At 42.7% G+C, this 23041-nt stretch overlaps 1 protein-coding gene and 1 pseudogene across 1 annotated transcript in view; both read left to right on the forward strand.

Annotated features, from left to right (window-relative positions):
- LOC117508719 (sodium/calcium exchanger 2-like) overlaps positions 1-23041 on the forward strand; it is a 554569-nt gene that overhangs the window by 429762 nt on the left and 101766 nt on the right.
- On the forward strand, positions 15310-15430 carry LOC117509672 (annotated as a pseudogene).

The following is a 23041-nucleotide window of genomic DNA, read 5'->3' on the forward strand; positions in this document are numbered from 1 at the left end:
TTAATGATGGGGTGCTATAACATTGCTAACCGTAATGCCTCTAACAAAATTAAAAGACTGAATTCACCTCTGTGACTGCATTTCTTCAGCAGAAAATTTCAGTCTTTTTCTTGCTGTTACGTAATCCTTTACATGCCCAATGCCTTTGGCAGATATTCGTTTGATGCCTTTATGTCCACTCACTTAATTGAGAGAGTGGAGACATGATGAGTCAAAAAAAAACGGTCACATGACTTATGTTGCCATCTTGGTTCCAAAATATCTTTCGCTGTTAATGTGTCTGCATGTAAATCCAGCTATTTTATTTATTTATTCGCTGAAAATGCTGGGTTGTTGTGCATTTGGAGGCACAAATAGACACAGCAAGGGCTTCAAGATGTACAGATTCCCTTCAGATCCGAACAGAAGAAAAATTTGAGAAAATAAAGTCAGCCGTGTGGGATGGAAGCGACTTCATCGTCAAAGTTTTGAGAGGTAAATTTATTGTTCAGTCTCATATAGGGATGGGTATCGAGAACCGGTTCCTTTCGGGTATTGTTAAGAAATGGTTCGATCCACTGACATCAATAACCTTTTTATTTAACAATTCCCTTATCGGTCCTTCAGAATGGCCGTTGTTTTTGGGGGTGTTTGTCAGGAAAATTATAATTTCTCTACATTGATTACAGGCCCTGGAGTCTGTAATCAACTTTTCTGCAGCGTGCCTTTGCTTTGAACCTTGAACCAATTGAAGCAGTGATTCGCAGATCGAAGCAGTGCTTCGATCATTGAATCGTTTATTAATTTTTTTTTTCCGCTTTCCCCCGCTAAAACCCTAAAGAGCTTATGGCTGTGAGTATTATTTACCTTTTTTATGTTAAACCGACCTGTTATGGTCTTCTGAAACAGTTGATAGATGTATTTTATAACTTAAAAACGTGACCGATGCTAACATGTTAGCATGTCTATGGCATTTTCAATGTTAAGTTAGCATTAACTGTTAGGTTGTGCTAGGACCAATTTTATTCACTTTATACATGCTTCCCTTAGGCAGTATTATTAGACGGTATTGCTTAAATTTTCATTGTTACGCAGATGATACCCAGCTTTATCTATCCATGAAGCCAGAGGATACACACCAATTAGCTAAACTGCAGGATTGTCTTACAGACATAAAGACATGGATGACCTCTAATTACCTGCTTTTAAACTCAGATAAAACTGAAGTTATTGTACTTGGCCCCACAAATCTTAGAAGCATGGTGTCTAACCAGATCGTTACTGTGGATGGCATTTCCCTGATCTCTAGTAATACTGTGAGAAATCTTGGAGTCATTTTTGATCAGGATATGTCATTCAAAGCGCATATTAAACAAATATGTAGGACTGCCTTTTGCATTTACGCAATATCTCTAAAATCAGAAAGGTCTTGTCTCAGAGTGATGCTGAAAAACTAATTCATGCATTTATTTCCTCTAGGCTGGACTATTGTAATTCATTATTATCAGGTTGTCCTAAAAGTTCCCTAAAAAGCCTTCAGTTGGTTCAGAATGCTGCAGCTAGAGTACTGACGGGGACTAGCAGGAGAGAGCATATCTCACCCGTGTTGGCCTCTCTTCATTGGCTTCCTGTTAATTCTAGAATAGAATTTAAAATTCTTCTTCTTACTTATAAGGTTTTGAATAATCAGGTCCCATCTTATCTTAGGGACCTCGTAGTACCATATTACCCCATTAGAGCGCTTTGCTCTCAGACTGCGGGCTTACTTGTAGTTCCTAGGGTTTGTAAGAGTAGAATGGGAGGCAGAGCCTTCAGCTTTCAGGCTCCTCTCCTGTGGAACCAGCTCCCAATTCAGATCAGGGAGACAGATACCCTCTCTACTTTTAAGATTAGGCTTAAAAACTTTCCTTTTCGCTAAGGCTTATAGTTAGGGCTGGATCGGGTGACCCTGGACCATCCCTTGGTTATGTTGCTTTAGACGTAGACTGTGGGGGGGTTCCCATGATGCACTGTTTCTTTCTCTTTTTGCTCCGTATGCATCACTCTGCATTTAATCATTAGTGATCGATCTCTGCCCCCCTTCTCGGCATGTCTTTTTCCTGGTTCTTTCCCTCAGCCCCAACCAGTCTCAGCAGAAGACTGCCCCTCCCTGAGCCTGGTTCTGCTGGAGGTTTCTTCCTGTTAAAAGGGAGTTTTTCCTTCCCACTGTGGCCAAGTGCTTGCTCATAGGGGGTCGTTTTGACCGTTGGGGTTTTTCATAATTATTGTATGGCCTTGCCTTACAATATGGAGCGCCTTGGGGCAACTGTTTGTTGTGATTTGGCGCTATATAAGAAAAAAGTTGATTGATTGATTAAGCAGTTGCAGCTGTCAAGCGTTTGTTGTTGTAAAAGAGTCAAATATATTACAAATTGTAATATTTTTTAATTTATTTTTGTTTAGATATTAATAATAGCAAGCACAACAATAATAGTAATAATAACTAATCTAATGATTATATACAATTTTAGAGAAAGAGACAAAAACAACCTGAATAAAAACACAACAGAAAATATAAAACCAACTAACAATGAACATACATAAATAAATAAATACATACATACAGAAATAAGTAAGTGTTTCCTGTGAACACCTAGTGACTCTTACACCTCCATTTCATCCCTGTCTTATTTAAGTTTAATGACAGTTTGTTTCGGTCAAACCATATTTTCAATGAGTTAATTTCTTCAGTGATTTCCTATTCCTAACTATCTGCCAGCTAGAAGAATTTGAAGGAAAGTTCTTTTTTTTTTATCACCTAAATGGATGTTGCACTCAGTCCAGTTTATCGTCTGGAATAGTCCCATATTGCATTTCAGAGCTTCTAGAATTCAAACATTTTCGTGCAGGTGGTGTTGGGGGGTAATTTTGGATTTCAGCTTTTTTTTGTTTCTCGCCACTTTCATCCCTGAATATGTGAAATCGTGAGTCACTTTTGTGCGGATTAAAGTCACTAACTGGGACTCCTGTCTTGTTGCGAGAAAGAAACGAGAATCGTCCTCCGTTCTGTTCACACAGCTCCAAACGCTGCGCGGCTGTCTGCCGAGTCAAGTTAGAACGAGAGTCCAGTCGGAATTAATAACTTCGAAGCGAAACACCATTTTGTTTATTTTTATTTATGTCTAGAGATCAAGGATACAGTGACTAATATTTATTTACTTTAAGACTCAATGAAATACATAGAAAACCTGTAAAGCCTAATTTTAGTACAAAATTCACAAGAGGTATCGATAAGGAATCGGATCGATAAGCAGAATCGATAATGGCATCGATATCGATAAAATCTTATCAATACCCATCCCTAGTCCCATGTACAGTAAAACTCACCTAAACCATCACCGTATAAACCAGATATTCGCACTCACCGGACAAAAAAGTCACAAAGTTTTTGTATTGTTTTCCATGTAATAAACACCATATATAACAACGGATTTTGTACAACGGACAATGTATTTCCATTAAAAACCCAAAGCAGTCTGGACGTACACAGTGACAGAGGTACAAATTAAAGTTCAGCATTCTGACACTTGCCGATTTGAGAAAAGTAGGACCTGAGTCATTTCTGTGATTAAAAGTCCGACCGTTTATTTTTTTCACACCGTGCTCAGAATCAGACCTGAAGCCTGATGTGCATCTGTTAAATCAGACACAACAGGCTGTGATTTTACACTTTTTTGCTTTTACTCCTTCATCTGCTATCATATTATAATAGTATTTGCAGTGTGCACGCTGATTACAAATGGATCAGAAAAGTCTGCACATTTACAGCACGAAGTCGGTAAGGAGGAAATTGTACATCTTACCTTTGAATTTGCAGGTGATGACTGTAGAAAGAAAGGTTGGTGGGTCAAATTAGTCCAGCATAAAGCATAATCCAGAACACAGAACTTTAAAACTGTCACGCACGTCATTAGCATGACACGGAGTTACAAAGCCGCAGAAGCATGAATCAGGCTTTAAATTAAGTTAAATAAATCATCATAAATTGTAAATTTATGTAAATTTGATAGCTTAACTATTTTTAGATTTCTTTGATAGCACCTGTACCTAGAGGTGTTGCTATACGTGGTGAAATGATTTTTAAAATGTTGAAAACATTAAAGGTTTATCAATGTTGAGCGCAGTTGGAACCAAAATGGCGCCATGTTCTGAGTTGACGCCACTCTCTCTAGTCAAGGCACTCTAGCTGTAACCAGTGGACTTTTCAGGCTCAGTGCCTGTCCCTCACAGATTGTCCCCTCCACACTTAGAAATGGCACAATCCTGCATAACAACATTTTCAACACCGTAAATCACACACTGTGAAACAAGCTCTTTGCTCTTTTCCAAGCGGGCAAGGAGCTAAACAGGCTAATTCTGCTAGCTGCTCTGTGCTGGCTGTAAACAGTGGATTTTTCAGGCTCAGAGTCCGTCCCTATTAGTGTGAATCACAGAATGCACAACACACCACAACACAACACACATCTTCACACCTGAAACTACACAAAAACACCTAATTCCAAATATAAACAATTTCTTTCTTTCCATGCACTTCAAAACACAAGCTAATGTGGCTCTGAATGGAGGAAGCCTATGTGACAACAGAGAAATCAATATTCAAATTCTGAGCTATGAAATCAGGCTAAATTCCCCATGTTTATGGTTGAATATCTCAGACCATATGGCACCAAAAATAAAACACAAAACACCAATATTTTCAGTATTCTTTATTTATTTTGAATAGTAATAGGACACACAGCGCTTGCACACATGCATATTACAACAAATATACAAACATATAACATTATATATTATATATTTCAGCCATTTTTTTTTGCATCTATGATATTTTAGAAAACTGGTGAAGAATTATGGTGCATGTTGCCAGTGGAAGGCACAGAGAATTGTTTTCACAGTTGTCTGTGATGCTGTACTACAACTGTTGTTGTGTGTTGGGGGGGTGTGGCTGGACATTTTGGTGTTCTTTTCTTTTCTTTGCTCTCCAGGTGGTATGAAAACTGATTTGTCTGTGGAGAAGGTGCTGGCTGAAGAGTCCTTCACCCTCATCAACGTTATGTGCAGCACCTGTGGATGGTGCTCACATGCAACCTTAAAGACTTTCAGCTGAAGCAGATAATGAGATGGCGTTCTGCATTTAAGCCATGTGTGATTCAAGCAGAATTGCCGGGAACTCGACCTTGTGATGTTCGTTTGTGAGACACTGAGGACCGCGCCTGGGTTTGACACATCGTGCCTGTGAAGGAAGAAGGGTGAGGGACACATGCTGTCAGCACACATCCGAGGTGATTAATTGTTTGACTAATTGTTGATAGTAACTTGGTATTTTGTTACGCAGTAGATTTGAATTGTGATGAGAATTGTGCAGCTCGCTTCTCAATGCCGTGGCGTGCGGAGTGGTAATCCTCCACCTGTTGTGAGAAGCTGCTCATTTACATAAAGCTTAAATACAGACCTGAATGTGTTGCTGATAGTGTGTGTCTTTTGAAGGATATTGGTTGTAGCTGCTGACTTACCTCACCTTTTCTATCCTTCGCAGAGAGTCGGTTTGTCATGTCCACCTGGGGGGTGTTTGGCGGTAAAGTGAGTCCAGAAGCGCCGGGCTTCGATCCTTTTAGGCGCTGGAGAGCGTGCCAGCCTTCACTCCACCAGACTGACGCATCTTTTGTTCATACACTTTGTTATACACCAGAGGGTATAAATATAAAAAAATAAATTGTTTTGTTATTGGAACCGCTTTCTGGTTATTTTAGCACTGGGTTCCGTCAGACGCAGGTCCGCTCCTCAACCCGCGTCGACACATAACAGTAGTTCCCGGCCATTCCATAATGGACCCAGGGGCAGAGGCGGTTCCTTTCGCCGAAAGAGTTCAAGAACACTTGGAGAAAATATGGGAGCAATTACAGCATCTCGCAAACCAAATTAAACAAACAGACGCCCGTGTTATGGAGCTTGCAGCGCAAGCCGTTCTGCTTCCTGCTGCTCCAGCTGCAGCACCATCGATACCGGTGCAGATAACTCCGTCACCCAGAGATTCGGCGTCCGAACCGATTATTTGTCATCCGGAGCCTTATGCGGGAGACGTTGAAGCTTGTGCAATGTTCTCTGGTTTTTGCTCAGCGACCGGCTTCCTTCTCTTCTGATGGGAGCCGTGTTTCATATGTGACAAATTTGCTCCGAGGTGATGCCTTAGCTTGGGTCACAGCGCTGTGGAGTAACAACTCGCCATTGTTAGGATCCTTTAAGGATTTCTCCCGGGAGTTCCGACTGGTTTTTGACCATCCGGTGAAAACGAATACCGTTGCCCAACGGTTGCTGAATCTCAGGCAGGGGAGGCGGAGTGCGGTGGAGTATTCCGTGGACGTCCGGATTTTTTCTGCTCAGTCAGGTTGGAACGCCGCAGCTTTACGAGGAGTGTTTGTAGATGGGTTAAATGAGTCATTAAAAGACGAGCTGGCAGTCCGTGACGAGCCAAACGATTTAGATGAGCTAATATCGTTGGTGATTCGTCTAGATGATCGGATGAAGGAGCGTGGACGTGAAAGAGGGCGGCCATCAGAACGGGTTTTTTTGTCTCGGGGCTTTCCCCGACACAGATCTGGGCCGCCTCTTCTTCGCCCCACTGAGGCTCCTCCAACGGGACCTCTGGCTCCTCTTGCAGACGAGCCCATGCAGCTCGGACGAGCTGAGACCGCTGTATTGCCCCGACATATAAGCGTCAAGAAAAATAATGGTGACGTATCTCCAGGTGTTCTGGGACAGGCGAAATAATACACACAAAAAAAAAAAAAAAAAAAAAACTTGTATGGGCTAATGTTTTGTTTCTTTGAATAGGGGTTATAATTTGTTTGGATATGTCGTCAGAGGCGTGTCTGGTGGAGTGAACGATAGGCGGTTAGGCAGTAGGCGGACTCACTTGATCGTTGTTTTTTTATGTGTATTTAGGTATTTTCTGTTTGGGTCTGGGGTCGTTTTGTTTTGTTGTTTTTTATTTCCCTACTTCCCTAACCCCAACCTCACTTGCCCCAAGACCGTTCGTCTTGTGGGTTGTGGGGTGGTGCAGGTTGGTCACGCTGAGCGTTCTCAGAAGACCTCTGCACCTAGGGGGGGGGTTGTTAGGGGCGTTTTTCTTGGTTTGGTTAGGGCCCGGTTCCACTCCAGCCTCGGTGGGCCTTTGTACCGTTCGTCATTGGTGCTGCCGGGGTGTGGTGCAGTGGGAACATACCTCAGTCGGAGGGGTGGGCCGATCTGTTGCCGTTCGCCATTTCGGTAGTTCCACCCCTCCCGAGAGGCTGGGGTATGGTCGAGTTGGGGCACCGGACGTATTTCCGATTTTCCGCTGCGCCTAGGGGTTGGGGCTGGGTTAGTTTTTCCTGTTCCCTTCCCCGGCTTGATGTTTTGTGCCGTTCGCCAAAATTGAGCCGCCGAGGGGCTCTGGGAGGGACCTGGGGTCTTTCGGGGTGCCGGGGAAGGTAACAGGGTTTAACGGTTGTTTTATTTGCCCCCGGGGTTGTTTAGGGTAGTCCTCCGGGGGTTGGACTTTGATTTTGTTTGTTTCCTTCCGGGTTCCACCTCCAGGGTTGATGGGACGGTCCTCTGGGGGGAATTGGTTTGTGGGGCCGACTAGCCAAGTGTGGCCGGGTCTGGGGTTCCGGGGTTGTGGGGAGGGTGCCTCCTGGGGTTTGATGGTACGGTCCTCTGGGGGGCGCCGTTTGCTCCATGTGTACCTGGGGACCTTTTTGGGATTCCGGTTCTGGCTATTCCTCCTGGAACCGGCGGTAAAGGCCTTCTGGGGGGGTGTTGGGCTCTGAAAGTCGTTCTGGGGGGGTTGTTTGTTATTTTTCTTTTATGCATTTATGTTTCTTTGTGTTTGTGGGGCTGTGTTGGGTTTTTGCATTTGGGAGTTTTTCTTTTCTTCCCGGGGTTGGATGGGACGGTCCCCTGGGGAGGTTTTGGGTGGGTTTTATGTTTTTCCTTGTATGTTGGATTGTACTGGGACTGTTTTGGGGTTTTTGTTGATGCCAGCCGGCCTTCCAGCTGTGGTGCCCTGTCCTGCTGTCTGTGGTGGACCTTGGGAGCGTTATGCTGTCTGCTTCCTGACGAGGACCCCGGAGGGAGGTGCTGTTCTCGGACCTGGTCTGTTCGGTCGCCGGGAGGCTTCCTGTTAAAGGGGGGGTACTGTTGTGTGTTGGGGGGGTGTGGCTGGACATTTTGGTGTTCTTTTCTTTTCTTTGCTCTCCAGGTGGTATGAAAACTGATTTGTCTGTGGAGAAGGTGCTGGCAGAAGAGTCCTTCACCCTCATCAACGTTATGTGCAGCACCTGTGGATGGTGCTCACATGCAACCTTAAAGACTTTCAGCTGAAGCAGATAATGAGATGGCGTTCTGCATTTAAGCCATGTGTGATTCAAGCAGAATTGCCGGGAACCCGACCTTGTGATGTTCGTTTGTGAGACGCTGAGGACCACGCCTGGGTTTGACACATCGTGCCTGTGAAGGAAGAAGGGTGAGGGACACATGCTGTCAGCACACATCCGAGGTGATTAATTGTTTGACTAATTGTTGATAGTAACTTGGTATTTTGTTACGCAGTAGATTTGAATTGTGATGATTTGTCTAATAGATTACAATTTGTTCATGTAAATGGGGAATCTTCTTCACAGACTAAAGTTAATTATGGAGTTCCACAAGGTTCTGTGCTAGGACCAATTTTATTCACTTTATACATGCTTCCCTTAGGCAGTATTATTAGACGCTATTGCTTAAACTTTCATTGTTACGCAGATGATACCCAGCTTTATCTATCCATGAAGCCAGAGGACACACACCAATTAGCTAAACTGCAGGATTGTCTTACAGACATAAAGACATGGATGACCTCTAATTTCCTGCTTTTAAACTCAGATAAAACTGATGTTATTGTACTTGGCCCCACAAATCTTTGAAACATGGTGTCTAACCAGATCCTTACTCTGGATGGCATTACCCTGACCTCTAGTAATACTGTGAGAAATCTTGGAGTCATTTTTGATCAGGATATGTCATTCAAAGCGCATATTAAACAAATATGTAGGACTGCTTTTTTGCATTTACGCAATATCTCTAAAATCAGAAAGGTCTTGTCTCAGAGTGATGCTGAAAAACTAATTCATGCATTTATTTCCTCTAGGCTGGACTATTGTAATTCATTATTATCAGGTTGTCCTAAAAGTTCCCTAAAAAGCCTTCAGGTAATTCAAATGCTGCAGCTAGAGTACTAACGGGGACTAGAAGGAGAGAGCATATCTCACCCATATTGGCCTCTCTTCATTGGCTTCCTGTTAATTCTAGAATAGAATTTAAAATTCTTCTTCTTACTTATAAGGTTTTGAATAATCAGGTCCCATCTTATCTTAGGGACCTCGTGAGTACCATATCACCCCAATAGAGCGCTCGCTCTCAGACTGCAGGCTTACTTGTAGTCTAGGGTTTGTAGAGTAGAATGGGAGGCATGAGCCTTCGCTTCAGGCTCCTCTCTGTGGAACAGCTCCCAATTCAGATCAGGGAGACAGACACCCTCTCTACTCTTAAGATTAGGCTTAAACTTTCCTTTTTGCTAAAGCTTTAGTTTAGGGCTGGATCAGGTGACCCTGAACCATACCTTAGTTATGCTGCTATAGACGTAGACTCTGGGGGGTTCCCATGATGCACTGTTCTTTCTCTTTTTGCTCTGTATGCACCACTCTGCATTTAATCATTAGTGATCGATCTCTGCTCCCCTCCACAGCATGTCTTTTTCCTGGTTCTCTCCCTCAGCCCCAACCAGTCCCAGCAGAAGACTGCCCCTCCCTGAGCCTGGTTCTGCTGGAGGTTTCTTCCTGTTAAAAGGGAGTTTTTCCTTCCCACTGTAGCCAAGTGCTTGCTCACAGGGGGTCGTTTTGACCGTTGGGGTTTTACATAATTATTGTATGGCCTTGCCTTACAATATAAAGCGCCTTGGGGCAACTGTTTGTTGTGATTTGGCGCTATATAAAAAATTGATTGATTGATTGATGAGAATTGTGCAGCTCGCTTCTCACTGCCGTGGCGTGCGGAGTGGTAATCCTCCACCTGTTGTGAGAAGCTGCTCATTTACATAAAGCTTAAATACAGACCTGAATGTGTTGCTGATAGTGTGTGCCTTTTGAAGGATATTGGTTGTAGCTGCTGACTTACCTCACCTTTTCTATCCTTCGCAGAGTGTCGGTTTGTCGTGTCCACCTGGGGGGTGTTTGGCGGTAAAGTGAGTCCAGAAGCGCCGGGCTTCGATCCTTTTAGGCTCTGGAGAGCGTGCCAGCCTTCACTCCACCAGACTGACGCATCTTTTGTTCATACACTTTGTTATACACCAGAGGGTGGAAAAATAAATTGTTTTGTTATTGGAACCGCTTTCTGGTTATTTTAGCGCTGGGTTCCGTCAGACGCAGGTCCGCTCCTCAACCCGCGTCGACACATAACAACTGTCCTGAACAGCATCCGTAAAACATCAGATGCAGCCCCAATCCACCGATCGATCTCCCACTCCACTTACTCCCACTTGTGAACAAGACCCCAAGATACTTGAACTTCTCCAACTGAGGCAAAATGTTTCACCTAACCCACAGGTGACAATCTACCCATTTCCTACAGAGGACCATGGTCTCAAATTTGGAGATGCTGATCCTCATCCCAGTCGCTTCAGACTCGGCCTCAAACCTGCCCAGTGCACATCACAGGTTACTGTCTGATGAAGCCAGCAGAGCTACATCATCGACATAAAGCAGAGATGAAATTCTGAGGTCACCAAACTGGACACCTTCCAATCTCTGACTGCACCTTGAAATCGTGTCCATGAACTTCACAAACAGGACTGGTGTCAAAGGGCATATACTACGTAGTGATTTTTAAATCCATTTCAACAGTGTGTCATAGTTTGAAAGCTGCCCTCTCATATATTATGTAATTAATATTCGATAAATCCACTAGTCCAGCCTGCATTTGATACCTGTCAGTTTTCGACTTCATGGTTTATTTGTTTATTCGCCTCAGAAATCAATTCTTTCACTTTATCTTGGATCCCCAGAGATGCACATTGCAGACTGAGAGACTGCTTGTTATCTGCCTTAAAAAAATACACATGCACTGAGGTGGACCATCATCTGTTTGAAATAGAAACCAAGAAGGAGAGAAAAGTAGGGCCCTTTTAATGTTTTCCTTCACATTTCAGAATATGTTCTGAGACATCAGGCGGTCCGATAGGCAGGCTGATGCCGGCTGTCGGTGCTCTGCACACTGGTGGTTTACGGCCCAGCATGCACCTGCAGGCTTTGACTGTCACTCCCCAAAGATCCCTGTGTGCAAATGGAAGTGTGTGGTGTCGGGGATGATGAGGTCAGAGCTTTGACTTCAAACCCTGTCTGCCACTCTTTTATAAATAAAATATATCCCACATGACTTGGCAGAAGGGATGATGATGGGAATGTTGAGGTGGGTAACGACTTATCAAATCCCTTGTAATCCATTGTCATAATCCTTTTGAGACACACAGAAATTAAATATTGATCAACAAGTGCTGGACCAAATGTGCCCTGAGTTGAGAGGGGCAGATTATGAAGTGAATGGGTTATCGAACAATGTTAAGCCTGAAGCCACAGTTTTCAGATACATTTAAGTGCCAGTCCTTTAATCTGATGACATCACTGTGGTATCTTAAGCTCTGGTCACACGGCACTAACGAAGGACACCAAAACGAAACAAGAAATCTGGACTTACGTATGGTGATTTTCAGAGACATCATTTACCATTGTCCAGCTTCATTCGTGTAGCTGGCGCTTTGTCAGAATTTTCAAACTGTTGAAAAATGTGAATGAAACCTGATGACAACTTAAATTCATCCGTATTCCGTTTTGCTTTCTGTCTTGATGGTTCCTCATTGTTTGTCATGATGTAGCTCAGGTGTTTATGCAGGCAGAACTTAACATCAACTGTAGCCAGTGGTTTAAAATGCATAAATCTGTATTCTATTCTAGATTGAATTCTTGCTAATAAAATGACTTTGGCCTGAATTAACATAAGCTTCTATGGCTAACACAGTACCCCGTACCCCGTGGCCACCAATTTGTGCTTAATACTGCTGATATAAATTTTACACAAATCCATATATGAAATGTAGTGGGTGGTGTTGGTGTGTAATGCCTCAGTCACAGCAGATTAACCCAAATTTGCTATCATGTTGCACCCATGAATCCCTGAAATGAACAAGCTGATCTCACGCCAGTTCATGATGACATCACTAAGAGTGATTTAATCTATTAGTTTGTGATGCCATCACAAAATGTGTCACATTTCCATGACAGCATCACAAAATAAATTCATGATGGCATCGTGAAATTTGGGGTGACAAGGCGGGGAGGGGGGGCGTTATGGGGGTTAAGGGTAGAGTTATGGTTGAGGTTAGGGTTAGGGGAAGGGGTAGGCTTAGAAACTGTGAAATTAACTTGACTGCATCACGAAAATGTGGCTCATTTCGTGACGGTATCACTAAAAAATAGTGTGAGACTGGGCTGGAAATGGGTGTGTCAAAGATGTTAACTACTCTACGAGCATCCACAGTCAGCTGCACAGTCAGATGGCATTAAAACAACCATAAGACAGATTCTGATGATGAGTCACTGGCTATGGGTGTATGAGTGAGTGGGGCCAAGTTGGTAATTAAATGCCATCTGTGTGCAGCAATACAGAATGACTTTGACAAATAAGGGAACAGCACAATACTATTGCAAATCTGTTGCCATCTACACAGAACCATTATTCCCACTGATTCTGTATGCAAGTGAAGCCGGGCGCACTCTTGGAAGCAAAGCTCGATTGAGGAGGTGGAGGGAGAAATAATTCCTTGTTTCAGCACTATGGACAGCAACTGTCAAATTTCATTTGTGGACAGCAGTCCACAGAGACGTGCACCAGCAGGCTTCTTGTCAGCGCTGAATTGGCTTGATTTAATTTGGCAATAAAAGTAAACATGTACCCGAAACAACAATTGCTGAGGATAACACAAGAAGGCATAAAATATAATTACTGCTGGAATCCTGAGAGAAAAAATAAACAAATAACAAGCAAAAAGAGCATAAGGTAGCATTAGCTATAAATGAGGGTGACAAGCAGTTGGTGTTTTTCTCTCGATGGACATTACTGGGGCGTGGCCAGGTTGTGGTTACTTGGTGTTACTGTGCATAATGTTTTATGATAGATTATAAAGGACGGTATGAGTTTTTCCTTCAAGCTTGACCGCTTAACTGAACCAAAGTTCCCTTGATTTTTTTTTTCTGTCTGACATCTTTCACAGTAACATGCCTGTATCACCAGTTAGCATCCTACTATGTACATAAGATGTTTTGGTATTATCTGGTTACAAAAAAAAAGTTTTTAGATGTAGAAGTGTTTATTTCTCACTAACTTATACAAAATATATGAGAAAAAAATGCCAAACAGATTTATACAGAAATACAGCTGTTTTGGGGGCAGCACGGTGGCTTAGTGGTTAGCACTGTTGCCTTCGCAGCGAGAAGAGGTCATGGGTTTGATTCCACCTGTGGCCTTTCTGTGTGGAGTTGCGTGTTCTCCCCGTGTTTGCGTGGGTTCTCTCTGGGTGCGCCGGCTTCCTCCCACATCCAAAAACACACAGGTTAGGTGGATTGGAAACTTTAAATTGTCTGTAGGTGTGCGTGCGGGTGTGAATGTGTTTGTTTATCTGTATGTTGGCCCTGCGACAGATTGGCGTCCTGCCAGGGGTACCATGCCTCGCGCTCTCTTGACTGCTGGGATAGGCTCCAGCCCCCTGCAACCCTTAATTGGACTAAGCGGTTGAAGAAAAGTGTGAGTGTGTACAGCTGTTTCGGACCATTTTCCCCCAACTTGGATTGTTTTGTTTATGCTAGCAGCCAGCTGACATGTTGTCTTTTCACTTGGGTTGGCAGTCGTCATGTTGTTGCTCAGCGTTTGCATAAAATAAACTTCTTGTCAGGTTTCGGTCCTGTTTGTGTTCCAGATTTCATTTGTCCCCTTTTTTTTCCCCTCTGTCTGCCCAGTCTTAATTTATGTAGTTTTATTTTGCCACTGTGAATCCCGTTCTTGTTTTATCTTAGCGTTATTGTTCCCTTTTCAGTTTTTATAGTTGTTTCTTTGTACAATTCTTTTAATGTTGGTATTTAGTCCATCTTTGGTTTTTGATTTATCTTTGGTTGTTACATCATGTCACTATCTTGCACCTGCTCTGGCATCTTTGTATCTCTTCACTTGACTCTGGTTCTGTCTGCTTTGTGTTTTCCAACCCTCACACTCTTGCACCTGCTCTGTTCTCATCCTTATCTTTCTGCCACACCCCCTTTCCAGATCCTTCTCTCACACATGCGTCTCATTATCCAATCACCACCTTCCTTTTTTAAGCTGCTTCTGTTCAGTCCTTCGTTGCTTGTTTGTTGAACTCGTTCACTCACCAGCTCTCTGTCTCACTCCTGTTTTTGCCCAGCCGTGTTTTGACCCTGCTCTGCTTTCCAAATCTTGCCTTTTGCCTCAGACCTGATATCCCTGTTTGCTTGTATTCTGAACCCTGCTTGTATTTAACCACGTCTTTTGTCTTGCCCCGCCTGTTACCTTTGCTCCATGGACGGCTTACCTGATTCCCGAACCCTTACCTGCATTAAAGATCCAACCTTTTTTTTTAACTCATACGCCTCGCCTGAGCATCTGGATTTTGTGTGTCTGTGCCTCGCTTCCAGTCAGCATGTCACTTCCTGTCTATTTTGGCCCTGCCTAGCTGTTTGTGATGGCAGGTTGCCTCCACTGCTTGTAGCAAATGTTATTGTTATTGTGGGGTTAATTTAAAAAACCCTGGCTGTAGCTTTGTCACTGTCCACTGTCTTCTATAAACGCCCACTGAGAATTAGAATAATTGCACTGATGATTGTGTGGGTGGCAGAGAGATGATTTATTTATCGTAGGAGGTTCAAATGACATTAAAGCTGATCCGCACATCATTCATGCATGTGCGGTTTATGTCAGGTCAAAGGCTGATGAACCTCAGACAGACCTACTTATACCCTAGCTTAGATACAAAAAAGAAAACAAGAAATTTAGCTTCACATTCTGTTTTCATTGTACTGAAAAGGTAAATAAAATTATTTTTTTAATATGGCTCATCGATTACATTTAGTGTTTAATTGTTGTACAACTAGCACAGAGTAATATTTGTTAAACTTTTTTTGTTAAAATTATTATTTATTATCATCATCATTAGAAAAAAGCAGCCATGCCGCTTTGTGTACACCTGATCCCGTCAGCTCTCAGAAGTGAAGCAGAGTGTAGGTCCTGATTAGTACTTTACTGGGAGACTCCTTGGGAAGATCAGGAGCTGTGTGTGTTTTTCCATGTACACTTTGAAGGATATCCTTGCAAAACTTGTGTGATATTCCATTGCACATCTGTAGTGTATCTACTGTGGCGACCCAGAGAAACTGGGAGCAGCCAAAAAACAAACAACATTATCTGCTAAAAAAAAAGTCTAAAATGTCTTGAAAAGTGGGCCTTTACTCAAAGGCGCATGGGGGTGTGGTTCGCTCCCCTCACCCCACTGGCTATACCCCTGCACAGTCTGTGTGAGCAGGAAGAAAACCTGCAGAGAAGGAAAACATATATATGTTCTGCATATATTTATGCAGAAAGTGCTACCTGATAAACAGTTAAGACTGCTTTACCACATGCCCTATCTTCAGAAACAGACTTTGTGCATACAGCATCTGAAAGAAAACAAACATTAAATATCGTTGTTCTATTCACTGCAGGTGTGCTGCTGTGTCAGCGCTATGAAACACAGTGAGACAATGCATACTGTTTTTTCAAATTAAAGCACTTGTTGCTCCCACACAAAACAGTGAACTAACTAATCACCACATCCAGCGTTGATATATCAAAAACATTGGGATGGCAACACCAGTATGCATACCAGACGGCTTATAGTGGAGTTTTGATTATACCGCAAATTGGTATAAACCCTGGAAAATAATGTGTCCCTGTCAAACATAAAGGCCCCTTTACACATAGTGCAAAGTTTGGATGAATACAGTGAAACAGCGCAAGACAGTTTGAATTAGCGCACCACAAAACGTAGCACAGACGGTGTCTTTCAAACAGGAACACCGTGTGAGGTGCACCACATTGCACCGCTGATGTGGAATAAATAAAAAAATAAAAACCAGCTGGTACCTGTGGAACTGCATTGCACCACTTATGTGGAATAAATTAAAAAAAAACATACCACCCACGGAATTGGTACCTGCACTTTACTGTTTGCCAGCCCGAAACTTTACCACTGAGCTGCCGTCACTGGTCTGTAAACGCTGCAAGGAAAATGCCTGAAATCAACAAAGAGATGGATGTATTTTTAAAAAAATAAGACCATACACCATAAAAAAACACAGCATTTTATACTGAATCCCTCTTATACAAATCCGGTTGTTAAGTGTGATGTAACACATCATGTGATTTTCAACTTCCGGGTCCAAACAAAAAAAGGCATGCTGTCATTAACATAGAGAACTGCACTGAGACGCTCTGATCAGGCTGCATTTAAACCGTTGCACACAGACAACAGCATTAACATCGCAACATAAAACTCTTTGTATATTGTGCCTAAAACTCTCCTGGATATATAAGATGTTGTTACTGCATTTGTTTTATGTAAAAATGCCAGAAACTCAGGTTGTTTCTCCGTTATTTTCAATGGCAGTTGCTGTAAGCTGCGATCGCTTCCTGTTCATATCGTTTGGGGAAAAGTGAAGTTTGCACTTTAACATCCTGTTTATCATAATAAATAATTTTTTTATTAACAAACAGACATGTATATTTTACCTGTGCATAATAAAATATATAAAGTAAAAGAAAAAAGTTTTATTAAGTGTATCTTACCTTAGAAAACAGACCAGTGTGGTTAACGGAGGCGGAGGCGGAAAAGGGGGTTTGCGTACACTGTAAACACAAACTAAACTTAAACTGTAGATCCTTAAAAGGATCATACAGATGTAACTTTAAATGTAAACTTCCAGGTCATTGGACCCGGAAACAGATTTATCATGTGATGCATTACGTCAGAGCTTAACAACTGGATATGAGCCGTCTGTTCTTCTGTAGATGACCCATGCTCACAGACGTACATACAGTCATGAAATGACATATAAATGAGAAGCAGTTCGCTCTTCTCATCTCCACATCTGCTGCCGTGTGTCCAGCTAGAACTGACACTGCGTCATATGGAACAGAGCTAACGTGGGTGATGTGAAAGTCATATTGCCCGCTGCGTGTTCTGATCTGACGGTCTGTTTCAACCTGGGGGCAGCCTGTCAATGGGCTGCAGCAAGGGAGCGTGCGCACGCTGCAGCCCACAGCATATATCGCCACAGCGATATATGCGTGCACGATACCGCTGTGACAAGCCTACCTCTGTCAGCGAACCTCGGCAGCTCACTCTCTTGACCTTCAGTCTGTGATTTTTATTTTATGTATGTATTATTATGTGTTATGTCTGCATCTCTCTGATATCTGTTTGCAATGTAACAACGCCGCGTGCACTGAGCCATCATTTTCAGCTGTCAGTGAGTTGCTGGCCGGCGATCAACTGAGAGGTACTTTGCTGTGCTGTGTGCGCTCAGACGTGGCTGGCCGGTCTCCATGTGATCGTGTCTGTACATACATATCAGCATTTCATGCAAGTGTGCCCCCCCGGCATGCCTCATGCCACATGTGCTGGTGGGGGGTGCAAAACACACACAGCCACATGTGTTGCGGGGGGTGCATAGCAGACACGCACATCACATGTGGTGCGGGGAGGGAGCGGGTGCATGACAAATGCACACATGTGCAACACACATGCAGGCCACATGTGTTGAGGGGAGAACTGACACTCTGGCATGCCACGTGTGTTGCTCGGCTACGCCACAATCGTGGGGCACTTTGACACTTTCCACAGAGAGCTCAAATGTGGTCAACTGCTGTCTACTCTCTACCAGGAGTGCGCAATAGCCCCTATCTTTTCTAAGTGTCCAGCAAGCAGCCTTAGATGTTCGTGTGTGACACCTGGAATTTGGTCAACACCTGCCGAGAGAGGGATCGAATGGGCACTCACGTCTTTGCGGGTCCGGCCGATGTGTGTGAATGGTTGTGGCAACAGGTGTGTGAGGCGTTGAGGCAGCTCCGATGTTTCAGGAATGCCATGCAATTACTCCTTTGTGCGCTAGTCAGCTTCAATGGTGGCATGTGTGAAGGGGCCCTAAGGCTTTACTTTTGCATATATCATTCAGGCAGAAATGACTCAAAAGCTCCTAAAGTTCATCAAGGGTTTATGCAGGTTGATGGCCTGTTTAAGGCTGTAATTTTACTTTAACATGTTTGTGTTTTCAGTATGAAATTGGACATGTGATGTCACTAACTGTTCTTGCTTTTCTCTCCACTTTACAGCTTGCTGCTCAACCAGGTAAGACTTTTTATTCTTTCTCAGATGTACTGGACATCCCAGACTGAATGGAATTGTTTGATTCAGTCTGATTAGAGAAAAACTGTTGACAGTTTTTCATACAACAGTAAATTTCCACTGGGATTAATTAGATCATTTTTTGCAGCTATATAGCTCCTTCTATCTACATTTATTTCTGTGCTCATTCTTTAGTTGGCTGTTAGACAGGGAGCTGATGCCATCATTTAACACACATCCATCCATATTCAGCATGACTGAGGCATTTTGTCTGTTTGCTGCCTACCTGTCATAAAGTGTAACAACAAACTTTACCATGTACTACATTGCCAAATATACTTATACAGCCTCAGAAAATGCACAGCATTTTGTTGAAGTGTGCACAATTTATTGCTGGTACAGCATTATCGGCTTGACGTCCTGTGACATTGTTTTGTGGGCTGTAGCTGGCTGCATGGTAGATGTTGATTCATAGGTTTACAGAAATAGCTGAACATCGTTCACCCAGTATAGTTTGGAAGTAAAGTGATTCTCTCTTGCTCTCTTTGTTGAATGTACAGTAGTGTTCAGAATAATAGTAGTGCTAATGTGATAAAAAGATTAATCCAGGTTTTGAGTATATTCTTATTGATTACCTGGGAAACAAGGTACCAGTAGATTCAGAGATATCTCACAAATCCAACAAGACCAAGCAATTCATATATGCACACTCTTAAGGCTATGAATTGGGCTATTAGTTAAAAAAAAAGTAGAAAAGGGGGTGTTCACAATAATAGTAGTGTGGCATTCAGTCAGTGAGTTTGTCAATTTTGTGGAACAAACAGGTGTGGAATCAGGTGTCCCCTATTTAGGATTGAAGCCAGCACCTGTTGACATAGCTTTTCTCTTTGAAAGCCTGAGGAAAATGGGGACGTTCAAGACATTGTTCAGAAGAACAGCATTAGTTTGATTAAAAAGTTGACTGGAGAGGGGAAACTTATACGCAGGTGCAAAAAATTATAGGCTGTTCATCTACATTGATCTCCAATGCTTTAAAATGGACAAAAAAACAGAGACGTGTGGAAGAAAACGGAAAACAACCATCAAAATGGATAGAAGAATAACCAGAATGGCAAAGGCTCACCCATTGATCAGCTCCAGGATGATCTTAGACAGTCTGGAGTTACCTGTAAGTGCTGTGACAGTTAGGAGACGCCTGTGCGAAGCTAATTTATTTGCAAGAATCCCCCGCAAAGTCCCTCTGTTAAATAAAAGACGTGCAGAAGAGGTTACAATTTGCCAAAGAAACACATCAAACTGGCCTAAAGAGAAATGGAGGAATATTTGTGGACTGATGAGAGTAAAATTATTCTTTTTGTGTCCAAGGGCCGCAGACAGTTTGTGAGACGACCCCTAAACTCTGAATTCAAGCCACAGTTCACAGTGAAGACAGTGAAGCATGGCGGTGCAAGCATCATGATATGGGCATGTTTCTCCTACTATGGTGTTGGGCCTATATATCACATACCAGGTATCATGGATCAGTTTGGATATGTCAAAATACTGAAGAGGTCATGTTGCCTTATGCTGAAGAGTGAAATGCCATTGAAATGGGTGTTTCAACAAGACAATGACCCCAAGCACACTAGTAAACAAGCAAAATCTTGGTTCCAAACCAACAAAATTAATGCCTCGCAGATGTGAAGAAATCATAAAAAAACTGTGGTTATACAAATAAATACTAGTTTAGTGATTCACAGGATTGCTAAAAAAGCAGTTTGAACATAAGTTTGAGTTTGGAGTTGTAGCATCAACAGCAGATGCTACTCTTATTGTGAACACCCCGTTTCTACTTTTTTTTTTTACTAAATAGCCCAATTTCATATGCCTTAGAGTGTGCATATCATGAATGCTTGGTCTTGTTGGATTTGTGAGAATCTACTGAATCTACTGTTACCTTGTTTCCCATGTAACAATAATATACTCAAAACCTGGATTAATCTTTTTAGTCACATAGCACGACTATTATTCTGAACACTACTGTATAGGAGGTGCATCCAAAAAGTATCTGAAGTCATTTTATCCCATGCACACAAATGCAGCATGCAAGGTGTCATTTGGTGGAAAGGTGAAGGGAAATGTCTTGCACATGCGTCAATATTTTCTAGTCCACAGCACCTGCCAGTCATGAGCACCAAGCCAAAGTGTGAAAGACATGTACTGCACCTCCACTGGATTTTCATGACCGAATAACTTGAGGCCATCCACAAACCAAAATGACCAAGTGATTAACAAAATATGGACTTTGGTTATGGATGACCATTGGGTCATCATAAAGGAACTTACGAAGGAAATGAGGATTAGCACAGGTTCCATTTTGACGGAGGCTTTTGGCATGCAGAGAGTATCAGAGAAATTCTGGCCAAAGCGGCTGAGGGTGGAGGAGAAGCAACTGTGTCTGGAAGTCCCACAGCCGTTCATTTCGCTCAGTTGATTCAGGCTTTCCTGATCAAACACAACACACTTTTATTGTTGAACAGCCAAAAATCAGAGAAAGCCATATCAGTAGAGCAGGAAGTCTGAACAAATTATGAGAGTGATGTGTTTGACCAGAAGAGTCTGAATGACATCTCTGCATGCCCAAATCCTCCATCAAAAGTCCTTGCCTGAAGTCATTCTATCATGTTGAATTTGAAGAGAACAAGCAACAGCAACATTAATGCCTATGGGTCTTCATCCTTTGCAATCAAGAGACAGTTAGGAAAAGTCCTGACCTCACTGGACAGAGGTGTTTGGTGATGCTATTACATTTGCAGAACGACAGTCCAAGTCTATAAGGTCCTGGTGCTTCTTGTCTCACTGTACAGTATGTTATGAGCCTTGGACACTAACCACTGACCTAAGGTGATGACTAGGTATTCTTGGTAATAGGTCTCCGTGGATGGATGCTTGGGTACTGTTGGTACGACTTTGTCTGAAATGAGGGGCTACTTAGGGCCACTGCAATGAGCAGTATCACTTGCATGGTCCATGCGGCATGTTTCTCCTTGCATGACCCGGCATGCAGGTACCTCAGTGTTGAGGACCCCAGTGGCTGGAGAAGGCCAAGGGGATTCCCACCTTCCACCTGGCTTCAGCAGATAGATGACTACTTTTTAGAGGTGTGGATAGACTGATTGTCTGCTTGGGTGATTTCCATCAAAGCAGTTCAGTCGTTTGGTGGGTGCAGCAAAGCAATTCACCAGCACATGGCCCCCAAGGCCAACCTGACCTGTTCATAAGTTAACAATGTCATAGGTTAACAACCTTTAGTGGCCTTGGTGGCCACACAAGCTCATATCAAGCTACATTTGTCTTCAGAACCATGCATATGTTGAGACAAGGTGCCAAAAACCTATGAAAGAGCATGAAGTAATCTGGATGAAGGGTCACGGGCCAACAGTAAATCTTGTGTGAATTACATACATACAATCGAGTACAGTGCTAATGGTGTCTTGCGAGAGGCACTTCCAATGATGACATTGACAGTCTGGGTTCTGATGGACTGTTTCACACCAGATGCATTGCCAGCACTGTTGTGGAGCTGCCTCATCCGGTTCTACATCATTTATTTTTGATAATGGTTTTCCCTACTCTGTCTATCTTCTGATGAAGCTGATCAGCTTGTTGGTTTTTTACCGGCACATGCAGCTACGCTTACTGGTCATCAGCTGACAGCCCTCCCATGAAAGTATGCGTTGAATTGAGTATTTTGAAATATGTACAGTTTAAACATAAAGTGTATAAATACTTGATACATGTAAACCTGTCTTTGATCATGTTATGGAATTTCATTTTGTTCTCCCCATCATTGTTTCTGGCATTATTTTCTGTGCATTTTTACTCATGTTATGACAGGGGTGGCAGACAAGCAATTAAGTGTGCTTGTTTTGAGTGTGGAAGGTTTCAAAGCCACACCTGCCAATTCTCTGTGAAATATGAATTTGTATCAGGGAAGGGCATCTGGCATAAAACTTGTGCCAAATAAGCGCCTGTGTTTATTTCCTCTGAATTTGACCATGATATCTCTATCGCTTAGTTAAACTCAAACCATTTTGGTACCATAGATTATTTTGCACAAATTTCACTCAAGTTTTTTACAGACTGGATGTACATGAAGGTGAATGGTGAGGAAAGCTACCAAAACACTCAGGCAACTCTGAAGGAACTTCAGTGGCTGACTGGAGAAACCATGCATAATGCTTTAAATACCTGTAGTTCCTAAATGCTTAATGTGATATATTTATGACACTGGTCAAAAAAAAAAAAAAAAATTTTTCTTGGATGGACTTTGAGAACCAATTTAGGGTAATTTAGGGGTGCTGAATCCCAGGGGTGGGCACAGTTCTGCTAATCCACTAATTATCAAAGCTGATGTTTTCGCTAGCAGATTATCTTTCCAATTAGCTTCCGATAAACTTAGTTCCAATAACTTTTAGACCGCTAACATATTTTTGCACGTATAGTGAATAAAGCTTAATAGTTAAAACA

The sequence above is a fragment of the Thalassophryne amazonica genome, chromosome 4, assembly GCF_902500255.1.
Source record: "Thalassophryne amazonica chromosome 4, fThaAma1.1, whole genome shotgun sequence".
Lineage (NCBI taxonomy): Eukaryota > Metazoa > Chordata > Actinopteri > Batrachoidiformes > Batrachoididae > Thalassophryne > Thalassophryne amazonica.